Raw genomic sequence first — 15,932 nt, 5'->3', positions numbered from 1 at the left:
TCAGGTAGTTCTAGTGCCTTTTCTTCCACTGGAAAGTCATCTGGTGTTTTATTTTGGACACCTACTGGATCCATCCTGTCCTGTTTTGGAAATGTTTTGATATTATCTACTGTCTTAGGGGCATTCAGTAGTTATTTTTCTTGTTTATTGATTGTAGAGTTGTTTGTTTTGTCCTTTTTTTAATTTCGCAATGTCTGAGCAGGCAGACTGCATGTTCTTTGTGGTTCGCTCATCTGTGGGCACCATACTTTTCACCTCCTTCTCCAATTGGCAGGGTCAGTCACTCAGATATGGTACAGCAGGACATGTGTAGCTGAAAAGGAGTTTCTGGGATGGGCTGTTTGTGGCACTTACTACAGCCACCAGAGCAGGTCGATATTCAGTGCAGGGCAGGTTTTGGTAGGCCATACCTGTGTTGCTTGGTGGTGTGATGTTAAGCACATGGTGCAGGTAGGCAGGAATGATGGGGGAGATTGTGATGTGTGGAGCTAAGATGGATATTGGAGGTCAGAGAGAAGAACAGGAGCCAAAAACATACAAAGAAAAAAGAGTGCTAGGGGAGCTTGCCGTTGCTGTGGAGACTATGAAATGGAGAAAAACAAAAAGGGGAAGAAGAAGATTAAAAGAAAAGAATGAATAAATAAAAATTAGGAAGAAAAAAGTACAGCAACGCTCCCAGAGATCCCACCAGTGTGGCTACGATGTCTGGGGAAGTTGTTTCCAGGTGTTGCAGTACAGCCTGGCTAGAAGGTGTAGAGGTATTCAGGGCCAGGTATTCAGGGGACAGGAAGAGAAGGAAGGTATAGAGAGACGAGAAACTCAGTAATGAAGAAAGAGGAAGAGGGAAAAAGAGGGAAAAGAAAACAAAACAAATTAAAAAAAAAAAAAGAACAAGAAAAGACCCTCAAAAAACAGGAAAAAAAACCATGAAGAAAGAAATGTCCTCAGGGATCCCTCTGCACATCTGCACAACCTGAGGGGATAGTCCCAAGCCACATAGCACTGCCCGGCCAGAAGGGGCTCCCAACTAGAGAAAAGGAAGAGAAAACAAACAAACAATTCAAAACAAACTAACAAAAGCCCAGGGATCCCACCAGCATGGCAGCCCAGACTGGGAAGGAGTTCAACACTTGAATGGAGCTCTGCAGCCCCTTAGGAAGAAGCAAAGATGGCGCACAGAGCCAGGTATTTGAGCAGAAAGAGGGGGAGGTGGTGAGAGTTAAGGAAGAAATCAAAAGAAGCAGAAAAAAGCAACACCAGCAGCCAACAAATGGCATTCATTGAGTCAGTCAGTGTGGGTGGGTGGAATCCAAGCAGCCGGTGATTCCCGGCGAATAGACTGTGGTCATGGGAAGCAGAGGAGGCCTAGTGGGAGTGAAGCAGAGTGGGGGTAAGAAAGCGTATATCGCCAATTACCGGTTGTTCTGTCTCCTGCTGGAAGCTCGGTGAAGCTGCTTTCTAGTATCCCCTATTTGTTGGTCTGATAGGAGTCCAAGATGGCAGATCCATGCTGCATTAGCTGATAAGGGACTTCTGCATGAACCTCTCCTCATTCTCCGTTCTCTGTCAGTTTTCTCACTCTATTTGGTGCTTGGCTGAGTTCTTTATCTCTTCATTTGATGTTTTAGGGTTTCAGGATTGTTGTTCTCTCTGTTTGGCTTAGTATTTTGGATCTTTGCTGTGGAGGGACAGCGTGGTGCTTCTGCCTAGATTGCCATGTTGCCAGAAGCTCAACAGCATTCTTTAACAAGATGATGAAACAAATCACCAACTTTATATGGAAAAGGAAGAAGCCCCGGATAAGTAAAGAATTATTGATGAAGAACTAAGTAGGAATCCTCATACTAACTGATCTTAGAACCTATTATTTAGCCAAGGTAGTCAGAACAGCCTGGTACTTGTACAACAACAGACACTTAGACCAACGGAACAGAATTGAGAATCCAGACATAAATCTATCTGTCTATGAGCAGCTGATATTTGAAAAAGTCCATTAAATTGGGAAAAGACAGCCTCTTCAACAAATAGTGCTGGAATAACCGGATGCCCCATCTATAAGAAATTGAAACAAGATCCATACCTCACACCATACAAAACACTAACTCAAAATGGCTCAAAGACCAAAATATAAAACCTAAAGTGATAAAGCTCATGGAAGAAAAAATAGGGACAACTGTAAGGGCCCTAATACATGGCATAAATACCATACAAAGCATAACTAACAATGCACACACAACAGAAGATAAACTAGATAACTGGGAGCTCCTAAAAATTAAACACTTATGTTGATCAAAAGACTTTACCAAAAGAGTAAAAAGAGAACCTACAGACTGGGGGAAAAAAAAATTGGGGCTATGATGTATCTGACAAGCATCTGATATCTAAAATTTACAAAATATTTTAACACCTCAACAACCAACATACCTCAACATCCTCAGTGCATCCAGGGCTCCAACAGAGAAGTGTTCTGTTGGAGGGATGAAAACAAATGATGAAGGAAGTTGATAAGAATAGCCACTAAGGGCGGCAATGACCAGCAGGTGTAGCCAGGGGAAGGGCCCCTGTGATGGTTAAGATTGTGTGTCAACTTGGCTGGGCCATGATTCTCCGTGTTTTAATGTAATCACTCCTATGATTGAATATACTGTGAGTAGCCAATTAGATGAAAGGGAGTCTCCTTGGGGGTGTGGCCCACATCTGTATATAAGCAGACATTCTGGCTCTTGGCTCTTTCTGGATCCTGCGGCTGCTTCCTGTTGTCTCATCTCCCGTTCTTGGGACTTGAGCTGTCAGCTTATCTGCCGAACCTGGGATTCGTTGATCGCACAGCCTGTGAGTGGGAGCCCTGCTCTCTGACCTTCCGATCTTGGACTTGCCAGCTTCTGCAGCTGTGTGACTTGGGAGAGGCCTCTACCCTGATCCACAGACTTGGGATATTCTGGCCTCTACAATCGCATGAGCTGTTTTCTTGATATAATCTCTCTTTATATATATTTATACACTTTACTGGTTTTGCTTCTCTAGAGAACCCAGCCTAAGACAGCCCCTGAGCACAGAGTGTGGGCATATGCATGGTGAGAGTGGAGGGGATGGGAGAGGAAAATAAGAAATTTTGAAATATATGGATGGATAACATTTTGAGAGCTATGTAATGTTAGTGAGCTCTGTGGTATTTTTGTGATCACAGGATTCTTACATGAATCACCACTCTGTTGCTGGACATTATGAACCTCACAGATTTGTGTGGTGGCCCACAGTTTGAAAGAGAGTCCTGAATATTATTTCATTTGAGCCACAGAGCATCCCCATGATGTAGAAAGGCAATGATCAGTATCCCCATTTTATAGATGAGGAAAATGTAGCTGAGAGATTAAATTATTTACTCAAGATTTAATAGCTTTCAGGTCTGGGCTGAGTTATCTCTCACCTCTTAATTCTATAGTGAACTAAAATGCTCTAGATTGATAACACTTATAATCTAATAAACTGAAAAACTGACTCTCACAAACGAAAATGTATAAATTCAGTATAATGGATGAAAATTAAACTTTAAATCACAAATATATTGTCCTACCAGAGAAACTGCAATGTCACGTGTTTTTGTCATCCTTATAAAAATAATTCCCTTAGCACTTAAATTAGCAACTGTAGCATGAAAGTTAAAGAATCATTTAACTAAAACATTCCATGGAATGTGGAATATAAAACACAGAACATATACTTTATATCTGTATACTAAACAAGCACAGTATTTATGTTTTTATTATGCTGTTATTAAAAAGTCATGGAATCAAAGTATGATGACTAACATACAAGGAGAAATAATAAGAGAACATCACCTATATATTAACAGTTCAATATTTGTTTGTTGAGTGAACTGAATCTAATTAAATGAGTGAACCAACTTTAACTACATTCTATTGTTAAGTGTTTGTCTTACTCATCTAGTGCTGCTATAACAGAAATACTACAAGCATATGGCTTTAATAAAAAGAAATTTATTCTTTCACAGTCTGGGAGGCTAAAAGTCCAAATTCAGGGTGTCAGCTCTAGGGGAAGGCTTTTTCCTTGTCATCAAAGGAGATTCTAAGAGAAGGGACCCTGGGTCCCAAGGATGCATTCTTCTCCTGGCACTATTTCCTTGGTGGTATGGGGTCCCCAAGTCTCTCTGCTCACTTCTTTCTTTTGTATCTCAAAAGAGATTTGACTTAAAACACAACCTAATCTCATAGATTGAGTCCTGCCTCATTAACATAACTTCCATGAATCCCACCTCATTAGCATCATAGAGGTAAGATTTACAACACATTGGAATATCACATCAGATGACAAAATGGTGGACAATCTCATGATACTGGGAATCATGACCTAGTCAAGTTGACACTCATTTTTTGGGGGACACAAGTCAATCCGTAGCAGTGTTAAATGAAGATTTTAAATTTAGGAGTTGAGGGCCATTTAAACTAATATGCTTTTCATCATTTGGCCTAAAGTCTAAATTCCTCCACTTGGTAAATGGTGATCTTAGGCTTGGACCCGTTCCTACAAGATTTTGAGTATCGTACTGGCTAGGCTTCAGCCCTAGGACACGCAGAAAAACTATATTTAAAATTTAAGAAGGAAACAAGTATAAAGTAATAAGCCTCTGCAAAAATATTTAATCAAGATCACCTCAGTGGTTTTATGAATCGGATCTGGAGAGATCCTTTGAGACCAAGGGTCATAGCAAGAAGGTTTTTTTTTATTCGGAGTTTTCATCTCAGCTTCAGATCAGAGGGGGAGATGTGCACGGAAACCTCCCAGTTCAGAGGATTGCTTCAATAAAGGCACAACCAATGGAGAATTTAACAATTCAGAGAGTCTCATAGTTGGTTATGTATTTGGAGATAGAGACCTCTCCACCTCTATCCCCACTCAATTGCAAATTGGCTCTCCCTGGAAGATACATACATAGTATCCTAAACTCTTTTATTGTGCCCGTGATACATAGAAAATTGTTTGGAATTACACAATAGACTTGTTCTAGAAACTATGTTGTTAACAATCTATATTGTTTATTAACTATATTATTAATAATAATAAATATGGTAAAAGTAAGAAGAAAATTTAAATACAATCAATCCTAAGGCTGAACGTGACTGCAAAAAGTCATTGGTCCAGATTTTAAATTTTACATGGAACTCATTCTAGATATCCACTTAAGACCTTATTTCCATACAGAGCAAAACATCCCAGATCACCACATTATATTGTTTTTTGAATTTACTTTTTGTGCCATGATATTTCATCACATTTTTGAGTTATAGGTCTTTTAGCTTATTCCATGTTCTTAGTAATTTCTCAAAAGGAAGATGTTCTAGCAATCCAGTGATTTAAAATCAGCATATTATATAAAAGAGCTCCAACTTATTACATGTTTACTTTTAATAAAAAACAACCTGGGAACACCATAAGCATAAAGATTACTGCAAACCAATTTCATATCATTTGTATATTTATTTAATATAGGAAATAATCTCATATTTGTAAAATATCCAAATTGATGTTGATTTTCTTATCCTTTGATCTTGGTAATTCTATTTCTATTTTCAATAGCTTTGATTTCAACATAAGAATTTAAATGATTTTAAAATAACTTTTTTTCTCTTTCCCCTTTCTTTGAAGATATATTTTAAACAATCTAAGTTGCTACTTTACTTATCTGTCATATACATCACTCATAAGATAAATATATAAATAAATTTCCTTTTAGCTATCTTTCCAAACATTCTCAATATTTTCTATTGAGACAGGTTGTGCATGTTGGTTATGTTATTAAACTCCACAGGGATCAAAATGTCATCTATCAAAATGTCTAAAAGCATCATTTTCACAAGAGATATTAAAATAATAATTCCATTATTTTAATTTAAATAGTATATCTGCACTAATACTTCTTCAATAACCCAACGTAAAATGTTTTTGTGACATTTATTTTTTATTAAGGAATTAGCTTACAATGATTGAATTTGCCTCGTTTTATTTGTTTTAATTCCTTTCACTTTTAAAATGCCCATAAAATAATGTAGAACACACGTTGTTTACCAAAACATATGAAATACATGAGCATTCCCTTACCCAAAGGAAAATAGAATAAAATGAGGTAAAATCAGTTTGGCATTAGAAAATGAGATATTAAACCTACAAATCTTACTGTAATAAGATTGTCAGAAGGCAGCAAGTTGCATCTGTCCATCTTGTGCAGTAAATCAGTCCATGGAGGAAAAGCCTTAAGATGCAGACTGTGAAATTAGTCTCTGTGCTTCCCAGAGAAGGAAAGACCAGCAGAGAGGCTGTGGTCTCTAAGTTATGAGTGGAGGTAATGTTCCACTTCTTGTAGAGTTGCAGGCAACATTAGCTCTCTTCTGCAAATTTGGGAAAAAAGAGAGCTAGGACAGGTTTGTCACAGATCCTCCTCCTCGCATTCCCTGCAAAACAGCCACAGTTCAGCATCAGGTGTTATTCCACATCAAGTGATATCTTCCTCTCCAAATATTTATTTGGGCAAGGTGCACTTCCCAGATAAATAGTTATCTATATATCCTCTACCTACCAAACTACATATTATCTACCTACCTAACTACATAACCCTCTATCCTCTACATCATTTTTCAGATTTTTGGTGAAGACAGTGACCCTGTGTGCATACATCAGATCTACTACCTAACCTCTCCAGATCATATTTTCTCTGAATACACTAAGAGATCATGTCTTTCTTGGCAAATAAACCCCATTTAAGCTTTTATAATATTCTTAGTAGAGTGCTCTAGGGAGCTGCAAAATGGTACAGTAAATCTGCAAGACAGTATAGCAGTTTCTTACAAATTTAAGTATAATTTCATCATATGATCCAGCAATCTCAATCCTAAGTAGGTATTTACAGAAATCATTTGAAAACTTATGTTCACACAAAACGCTGCACATGAATATTTATACCAGATTCACTTATAATTGACAGAAGTTGGAAACAACCAAGATGTTCTTCAACAAGTTAATGGATAAACAGAGTGTGGTAATTCCATACAATGTAGTATTATTCAGTGACAAAAATAAATGAGCCATCAAGCTATGAAAAAAAAAGGAGGAACCTTTAATGCATATTATTGACTGAAAGCATCCAGTCTGAAAAAGCTACTACTCTAGGAACACAACTACATGACCTTCTGAAAAGGAAAAACTACAGAGACAGTAAAAAGATCAGCAGTTGCCAGGATCACAGGGAGAGAGGAGCAGGAATGAATAGGTGAAGCACAGGGCATTTTTAGGGCAGTGAAACTATTCTGTGTGATATGGTAACGGTGAACATATGACATTATGCATTTGTCAAAACCAATAGGACTGTACAACACAAAGAGTAAACCCTAATTTAAGCTATGGACTTTAGTTTAGCCAATATGTCAATATTGGCTTATCAATTGTAACAAATGTACCACACAAATGCAAGATCTTACTAATAGAGAAAATGGTGCAGAGAAGGGAGGAGATATACGGAAACTTTCTGTACTTTCTACTCAATTTTTATGTAAACCTAAAACTGCTCTAAAAATGAAGTCTAATAAATAATTACATGGTTTTTCGAGGAAAAAGATACATTTATAATAAAAAGTAATGAACCATATTTGCTTGCACTAAGTTTACTTCTCTTTTGCAAAGAGACTCACAACCAACAGAATCTTGATGACATCATTTGGGTTAATGGAATACCACCAGGTCTTTGAGAGAAGACAGGGGATCAAAAAATGAAACACAGAATAGATGAGTGATCTTTCATTGGTAAGCAGGGTTACTTTGTTAAGTCCTTAACAACTCTTTAGAAGATTTTGTTATTAAAAAAAAATGATGAGTATAGGTGGATTCAGTGAAGATGAATAACAGTGGACAATGAGTTCCTATGTAAGTGGCATTATAAAAATAAAGGTTCAGCCTACCTAGGGAATAAGGAATCAGTTAAACTTTCCAATCTGGTTTCATCTCTCTCTTATTATGTAATGTCAAATATGTCATTGTTCTCTGTTTAGGATGCAGTTTCTCAGGATAAAAGAATAAAATTAATGCAACAGACCTTCCCCACAATGATAGTGTTAAAATTTTACATTAAGTTTTATAAAATACTGGCAAGAATATATTAATAGTATGATTAATTATAAACATGTCCATTTTAGAGAATTATGCTAAATAAAATTATTCTTTCATATTTAACAGAAACTAATATAAAAGCAGTAGTTTAAACGTGATTTCATTTTACTCAGATCCACCATCAATGCCCATGGAAGCAGCAGTCAAGACATCAAATGCTGTATTGCATTGGGCAAATCTGTTGCAAAAGACCTCTTCAAAGTGTTAAAAAGCAAAGATATTTCCAGGACTAAGGTACACCTGATACAAGCTGTAGTAATTTCAATTGCCTCATGTGCATGTGAAAGCTGGACAGTGAATAAGGAAGACTGAAAAAGAATTGATACCTTTGAATTACGGAGTTGGTGAAGAACACAGAATAGACCATGGATTGCCAGAAGAACAAACAAATCTGTCTTGGAAGAAGTGCAGTCAGAATGATCCTTAGAAACAAGGATGGCAAGACTTTATTTCACATACTTTAGACATGGGATCAATCCCTGGAGAAGGACACCATGCTTGTTAAAGTAGAGTATCAGTGAAAAAGAGGAAGACCCTCAGTGAGATTGATTGATACAGTGGCTGCAACAATGGGCTCAAACATAGCAACGATTGTGAGGATGGTGAAGGACCAGGCAGTCTTTGGTTCTGTTGTACCTAGGGTCACTATGAATTGGAACCAACTCAAGGCGACCTGACAACAACAATATGAACATGTACTTATTAATCCAGTAATAAGAGTGTATAATATATACAACAGAAATGGTTGGGTCATTGTAGCTTCACACCTGTATTTATAAAGAAATTTTTGAAAAAAAGTTGAATAATATTAATTCGTTATTACCCAGGAGTTGTTTATATGACATTGGTGATTTTTTTCACTTGTCTGCTGGATGCTGTGCTGTACTGCCTACATTCCCCCTTCAAAACCCTGGCGCCATTTATCTCGGCTACTGCATAGTGGATTGCTGATAACGCACAGCTGAACCCTTCTGAAAATCTGCAGTGCACTATTGTAAATATTTTCTCTCAGTATAGAAAAATTCCATATATTCTTAAAGGTATACTTTATTGTACAGATAATTTTAATTTTCTTATTGTGAAGGTTTTTATTTTTGATATTTTTTATTTCTGCAATTATCTTTTGGTATGTTATTTGAAAAAATAAAATATACATTCTCTATTTTTTCTAATGATCTTATCACTTTTTTCTTTTAGTATTTATACCATGTGAAAATGATGAGTTATGCAAGGTGAAGATTTATATGCTTTCCTAAATGAATACCTAGTTTACCTAAACTCATTTCTTAAGTAATGTATCATTTTTCTATATATTTGAATTGTCTTCTCTATCATATTCTAAAAACTAACAGTACAGGTATTGTGCATCTCTGTTTTCTTTCATTTGTCTCATTGATTTATTTTCTCATGTAATTATATCAAGATGTTTTAATTACTTTAATTTTTATAATATAAGAATTTCTGGAAATGAAAGTCTCTCCACACCGCCTTCATTCTCACCATCTTACAGTCCTATGAATTTATACATATGTGTATGTTCATTTAACCCATGTAGCCACCTCCAGATCAAGATACTGATGACCTCCAGCAACTCAGAATGTTTTTTCTCACCATCTTCAAAGAATATTCCTCAACCTAAAGTTTGCTGCTATTCTGATTTTTGTCACTGTCACATTGTTTTGCCAGATCTTGAAGGTAGAACAAATGGAATCATCTTATGTATACTTTATTGTCTAACTTTTTTGGTTTAACATAGTATATTTGAAATAATTCAGGTTAATGCATTTATCACTAGAATGTGTGTTATTAACATTATATGAATGTACTACAACTTATTTATACATTTTTCTTTTAGTCATTTGGATTATTTCCAATTATGATTATGAATTATGAATAAAACTACTCAGAACATTATTGTAAATGCATGTCGGTGGATACTTGTTACATTTTAGTACATGCATTGGAGTGGAAATGGTGGAATATAAGATAGACATATTTTAGTCTTTAATACATATTGCTAAACAGGTTTTCAATGTGGTTACACTAATTTATCATCCCACTAACAATGTATCCAACACTTATTTGTTAGTTTGTCATACTGTGGTGGCTTGCATTTTGCTATGATGCTGCAAGCTATGCCACTGGTATTTCAAATACAGCAGGGTCACCCTTGGTGGACAGGTTTCAGCAGAGCTTCCAGAATAAGACAGACAAAGAAGAAGAACCTGACAATCTACTTCTGAAAAATTGTCCAGGGAAAATCTTAATGATAGCAGTGGACCATTGTCTGATATAGTGCTCGAAGATGCGCTCCTCTCATTGGAAGTCATGCAAAATACTACCAAGGAAGAGCTGCTTCCTTAAATTAAAGTCGACCTTAGTCACATGGATAGAGTAAAGCTTTTGGGACCTTCATTTGCTGATGTGGCGTGAATCAAAATGGGAAGAAAAACTGCAAACATCCACTAATAATTGGAACATGGAATGTAAGAAGCATGAAAGAAAGAAAGTTGGAAGTTGTCAAAAATGAAACACTTGAAGATCGCTATCCTACGCATTAGTGAGCTGAACCGAACTGGTATTGGCCATTTTGAATCAGACAATCATATGGTCTACTATGCCAGGAATGACAAATTGAAGAAGAATGGCATCAAATTTATCATCAAAAAAGAACATTTCAAGATCTGTCCTGAAATATATCGCTGTCAGTGGTAGGATGCTTACAAGAATATGACTATTATTCAAATTTACACACCAACTGCTAATGCCAAAGAGGAAGAAATTGAAGATTTTTCTACAGTCTGAAATTCAATCTGTAATTGAACATGCAATTAAGATGCAGTGATAACTACTGACGATTGGAATTCAAAAGTTGGAACCAAAGAAGAAGGAATGGTAGTTGGAAAATATGGCAATGGCAACAACCCTGGAGATCCCATGATAGACTTTTGTAATACCAAAGACTTATTCATACCTTTTTTCAACAATACAAATGGTGACTATACACGTGCACCTCACCAGATGGAATATGCTGGAATCAAACTTACTGTATCTGTGGAAAGAGACAATGTAGAAACTCAATATCATCAGTCAGAACAAAGCCAGGGGCCGACTGGGAAACAGACCATCAGTTGCTCATATGCAAGTTCAAGATGAAGTTGAAAAAAATTAAAACAAGTCCACAGAAGCCAAAGCATAATCTTGAGTATAATGTACCTGAATTTAGAGACCATCTCAAGAATAGATTGAATGAATGAAGACCAGACGAGTTGTGGGATGACATCAAGGGCATCATACATGAAGAAAGCAAAAGGTCATTAAAAAGACAGGAAAGACAGAAAAGACCAGACTGGAGGTCAGAAGAGACTCTGAAACTTGCTCTTGATGTAAAGTAGCTGAAGTGAATGGAAGAAATGATGAAGTAAAAGAGCTGAACAGAAGATTTCAAAGGGTGGCTTGAGAAGACAAAGTAAATTATTATAATGACATGTGCAAATACCTGGAGTTAGAAAACCAAAGGGGAAGAACATGCTTGGCATTTCTCAAGCTGAAAGAACTGAAGAAAAAAATTCAAGCTTTGAGTTGCAATATTGAAGGAGTCTATGGGCAAAAACTTGAACAATGCAGGAAGCATCAAAAGAAGATGGAAGGAACACACAGAGTCAGTATCAAAAAAGAATTGGGCAATGTTCAACCATTTTAGGAGGTAACATATCCTAAAGAACCAAATGGTACTGGAGGAAGAAGTCCAAGCTGCAATGAAGGCATTGGTGGGGAAAAAAAAAATATTCCAGGAATCGATGGAATACCGATTAAAATGTTTCAACAAACAAATGCAGTACTGGAAGCATTCTCTCCTCTTTGCCAAGAAATTTGGAAGACAGCTACCTGGCAAAATGACTGGGAGAGATCCACATACATGTAAAATTCCAAAGAAAGGTGATCCAACAAAGTACATAAAATATTGAACAATATCAATAATATTACATGTAAGTAAAATTATGCTGAAGATAATTCAAAAATGGTTGAAGCAGTATATTGAGAGAGAACTGCCAGAAATTCAAGCCAGATACAGAAGAGGATGTGGAATGAGGGATATCATTACTGATGTCAGATGAATCCTGGCTGAAAGGAGAGAATACCAGAAATATTTTCACTTGTGTTTTACTGCTTATGCAAAGGCATTCAACTATGTGGATCATAAAAAAAAGTGAATAACATTGTGAAAAACGGGAATATCAGAACACTTCATTGTGCTCATGAGGAACCTGTACATATTCCAAAAGGCACTTGTTCATACAGAACAGGGGATATAGTGTGGTTTAAAATTAGTAAAAATGTGCATCAGGGTGTATCCTTTCATCATGCTTAATCTGTATGCTGAACAAACAACCCGAGAAGCTGGACTATATGAAGAACTTAGAATCAGGATTGGAGGAAGACTCATTAACTCATTAAAAACCTGAAACATGCAGATGACACAACCTTGCTTGTTGAAAACGAAGAGGACTTGAAACACTTACTGATGAAGATCAAAACTACAGCCTTCAGTATGGATTAAACCTTAACATAAAGAAAACACAAATCCTCCATGAAAAAAAGGAGAAAAGGTGGAAGTTGTCAATGATTTCATTACTAGGATCCACAACCAAAGCCTATGGAAGCAGCAGTCAAGAAATCAAATGACATATTGCATTGGGCAAATATACTGCAAAAGACCTCTTTAAAGTATTAAAAAGCAAAGCTGAGGGACTTCTGGGCATCATGGCGCTGTAGTCAGAAGCACCACCTTGTCCCTCCTCAGCAAAGATCAGAAAAACTAAGTCAAACAGAATCACAACGTCAATCTTGAAACCCTAAGCATCAAGTGAAGAGATAAAGAACTCAGCCAAGCACTAAATGGAATAAGAAACTGACTGAGAACAGAGAGCAATGAGAGATACATACAGAGGTCCCCTATCTGCTACTGCAGCACAGATCCGCCATCTTGGACTCCTATCAGAGATCAGCTAACAGGGGGTACTAGAAACCAGCTTCACAGAGCTTTCAGCAGGAGAGAGAACAACTGGTAACCAGCGATAGAGGCTTTCCACCCCCCACCTGTCTCCATGCACCATCTTTGCTTCTTCCTAAAAGGCTGCAAAACACTGCTCAACTGTGTAACTCCTTCCTGGCCCATTCCACCACGCTGGTGGGACCCCCGGGGCTCTTTTGTTTGTTTGCTCTAATTTGTTCTGTTTTGATTTGTTTGTTTGTCTTCTTTTTCTTTTCTTGGCTTGGGAACCCCTTCTAGCTGGGCAGTACCATGCAGCTTGGAAGCTACTCTCTTACTCCATGCAGACACACAGGAACATCCCTGGAGGGCTGTCTTAGGCTGGGTTCTCTAGAGAAGCAAAACCAGTAAAGCATATAAATATATATATAGAGAGATTTATATCAAGGAAATAGCTCACACAATTGTAGAATCTAAAATGTCCCAAGTCCACAGATAAGGGTAGAGGCCTCTCCTAGTTCATGTAGCCCCAGAAGCTGGTGAACCCAAGGTCAGCAAGTTGGAGAGGGGCTCCCGCTCACAGGTTGTGAAGGTCAATGAATTCCAAGATCAACACACAAGACTGCAAGGTTTCTCCTGATTCACATAGCTGCAGGGGCTGGCGAACCCAACGTCAGAAGGTCAGGGAACTGGACTCTTGCTCACAGGCTGAGAAGTTCGATGAATTCCAAGATCAACAGGTAAGCTGCTAGCTCAAGTCCCACTAACTGGAGGTGGGACAGCAAGAGGCAGCTGTTGGGTCTGGAACAAGCCAAAAACCTTGGCAAGGCGACCAGGCAGAAAGTAACCGGCGGAAGGCAGAGAGATGAAACTGAGAGAGCGGTGAGCTGCCACAGGCCCTGCCTCCTCCAGTACCACTCAGCAGGTTACATCATGGGGGTGATCACAACATTATACAACTTCTAAAACACTGGGAATAATGGTCTAGCCAAGTTGACATACAATCTTAGCTATCACAGAGGCGTTTCTTTTTTCTTGATTTTTTTCTTTTTTTTTGGTTTTGTTTTGTTTTGGTTTTTGGTTTTTTTGTTTTTGTTTTGTTTTCTTCTCTCTCTATTCCCTTTTTGTCCTTCTTCATTTCCAGTTTCTCGATTTATAAATTTGTTTACTGTTTTTCTTTTTTTTAATTTTTTTCCCCATTTCTCAGTCTCTCATCTCTCCAGTCCAATAGCAAGCTCCCTTAGCACTCTTTTTTGTTTGTGTGTATGTTTTTGGCCCCTGTTCCTCTCCCTCTCTCTCATCTTTCCCATACCAATCTTAGCTCCACACATCACAATCTACCCCCTCCATCCTGCCTACCTGCACAGTGTGCTGAATGTCACACTCCCAAGCAGCACAGGCACAGCCTACTGGAACCTGCCCAGCACTGATTCCCAGTCCACAATTTCATCCCTGGTATGTGCCACAAACAATCCATCCCAGCAACTCTCCCTCAGCTGGACCTGCCCTGCTTGTACCATACCTGAGTGACTGACCCTGCCCATTGGAGAAGGAAGTGGAAAGTATCATGCTCACAGACAAGCAAACAACAAAGAATGCACAGCCCACATGCTCAGACATAACCAAAAAAAAAAAAAAAAAAAAGCAGGATGAAACAAACAACTTTACAATCAATAAAAGAGGAAAATAACCACCGAATGCCCCAAAGACAGCACACAATATCAAAAAATTTACAAAAACAGGACAGGATGGTTCCAGTGGTCGTCCAAAAATAAAACACCAGATGACCTTCCAGTAGAAGAAAAAGCACTAGATCTAACTGATAGGGAGCTCAAATCTCTAATATTCAGAATTATCCAAGGGTTGAAGCAAAAAGCAGACAAAAATGAGGAAAAATAGACAAATTCATGGAAAAGGCAGAAAATTCAAGGAAAATACAGACAAAATAATGGAAGAATTCAGGAAAATAATGCAGGAACAAAATGCCAAAATAAATTCACAACTAGAAACCATACAAAAACAAAAATGAGAAATCCAAAAGATAAATAACAAGATTTAAGAAATGGACAGCATCATAGAAGGGCTCAGGAGCAGGTTTGAAATGATGGAAGATAGGATGAACGAAATTTAAGACAAACACTTGGATACAACTCTGTTTGAGGAAAAATCAGAAAAAGAACAAAGAAAAACAAAGAAACCCTGAGAATTATGTGGTATACAATCAAAGGCAAAAATCTGCAAGTGATCAGAGTTCCAGAACGGTGGAGAAGACAGAAAACACAGACAGGATCATTGAAGAATTGATGACAGAACACTTCCCCATTATCATGAAAGATGAAAAGCTGGCCATCCAAGAAGCTCTACAAACACCACATAAGACAGACCCCAAAAGAAAATCACCAAGGCATATCATAATCACACTGGCTAAAACCAAAGACAAAGAATCCTGAGAGCAGCTCGAGAAAAACAAAAAGTCACATACAGAGGAGAAACAATAAGACTAAGTTCAGATTATTCAGCAGAAACCATGCAGGCAAGAAGACAATGGGATGACATATATAAAACCTTGAAAGAAAAAAAATTTCCAGCCAAGAATAATATATCCGGCAAAACTCTTGTTCAGATATGATGGTGAAATTAGGTCATTTCCAGATAAATAGAAATTAAGGGACTATGTAAAAACCAAACCAAACTTACAAGACTTATTAAAGGGAGTCCTTTGACCTGAGAACAAACAACATCAGACCTCAGGCTGAATATAGGA

The sequence above is a fragment of the Trichechus manatus genome, unplaced genomic scaffold (genome assembly GCF_000243295.1).
Source record: "Trichechus manatus latirostris isolate Lorelei unplaced genomic scaffold, TriManLat1.0 scaffold00169, whole genome shotgun sequence".
Lineage (NCBI taxonomy): Eukaryota > Metazoa > Chordata > Mammalia > Sirenia > Trichechidae > Trichechus > Trichechus manatus.
This window is presented reverse-complemented; position numbering follows the sequence as displayed.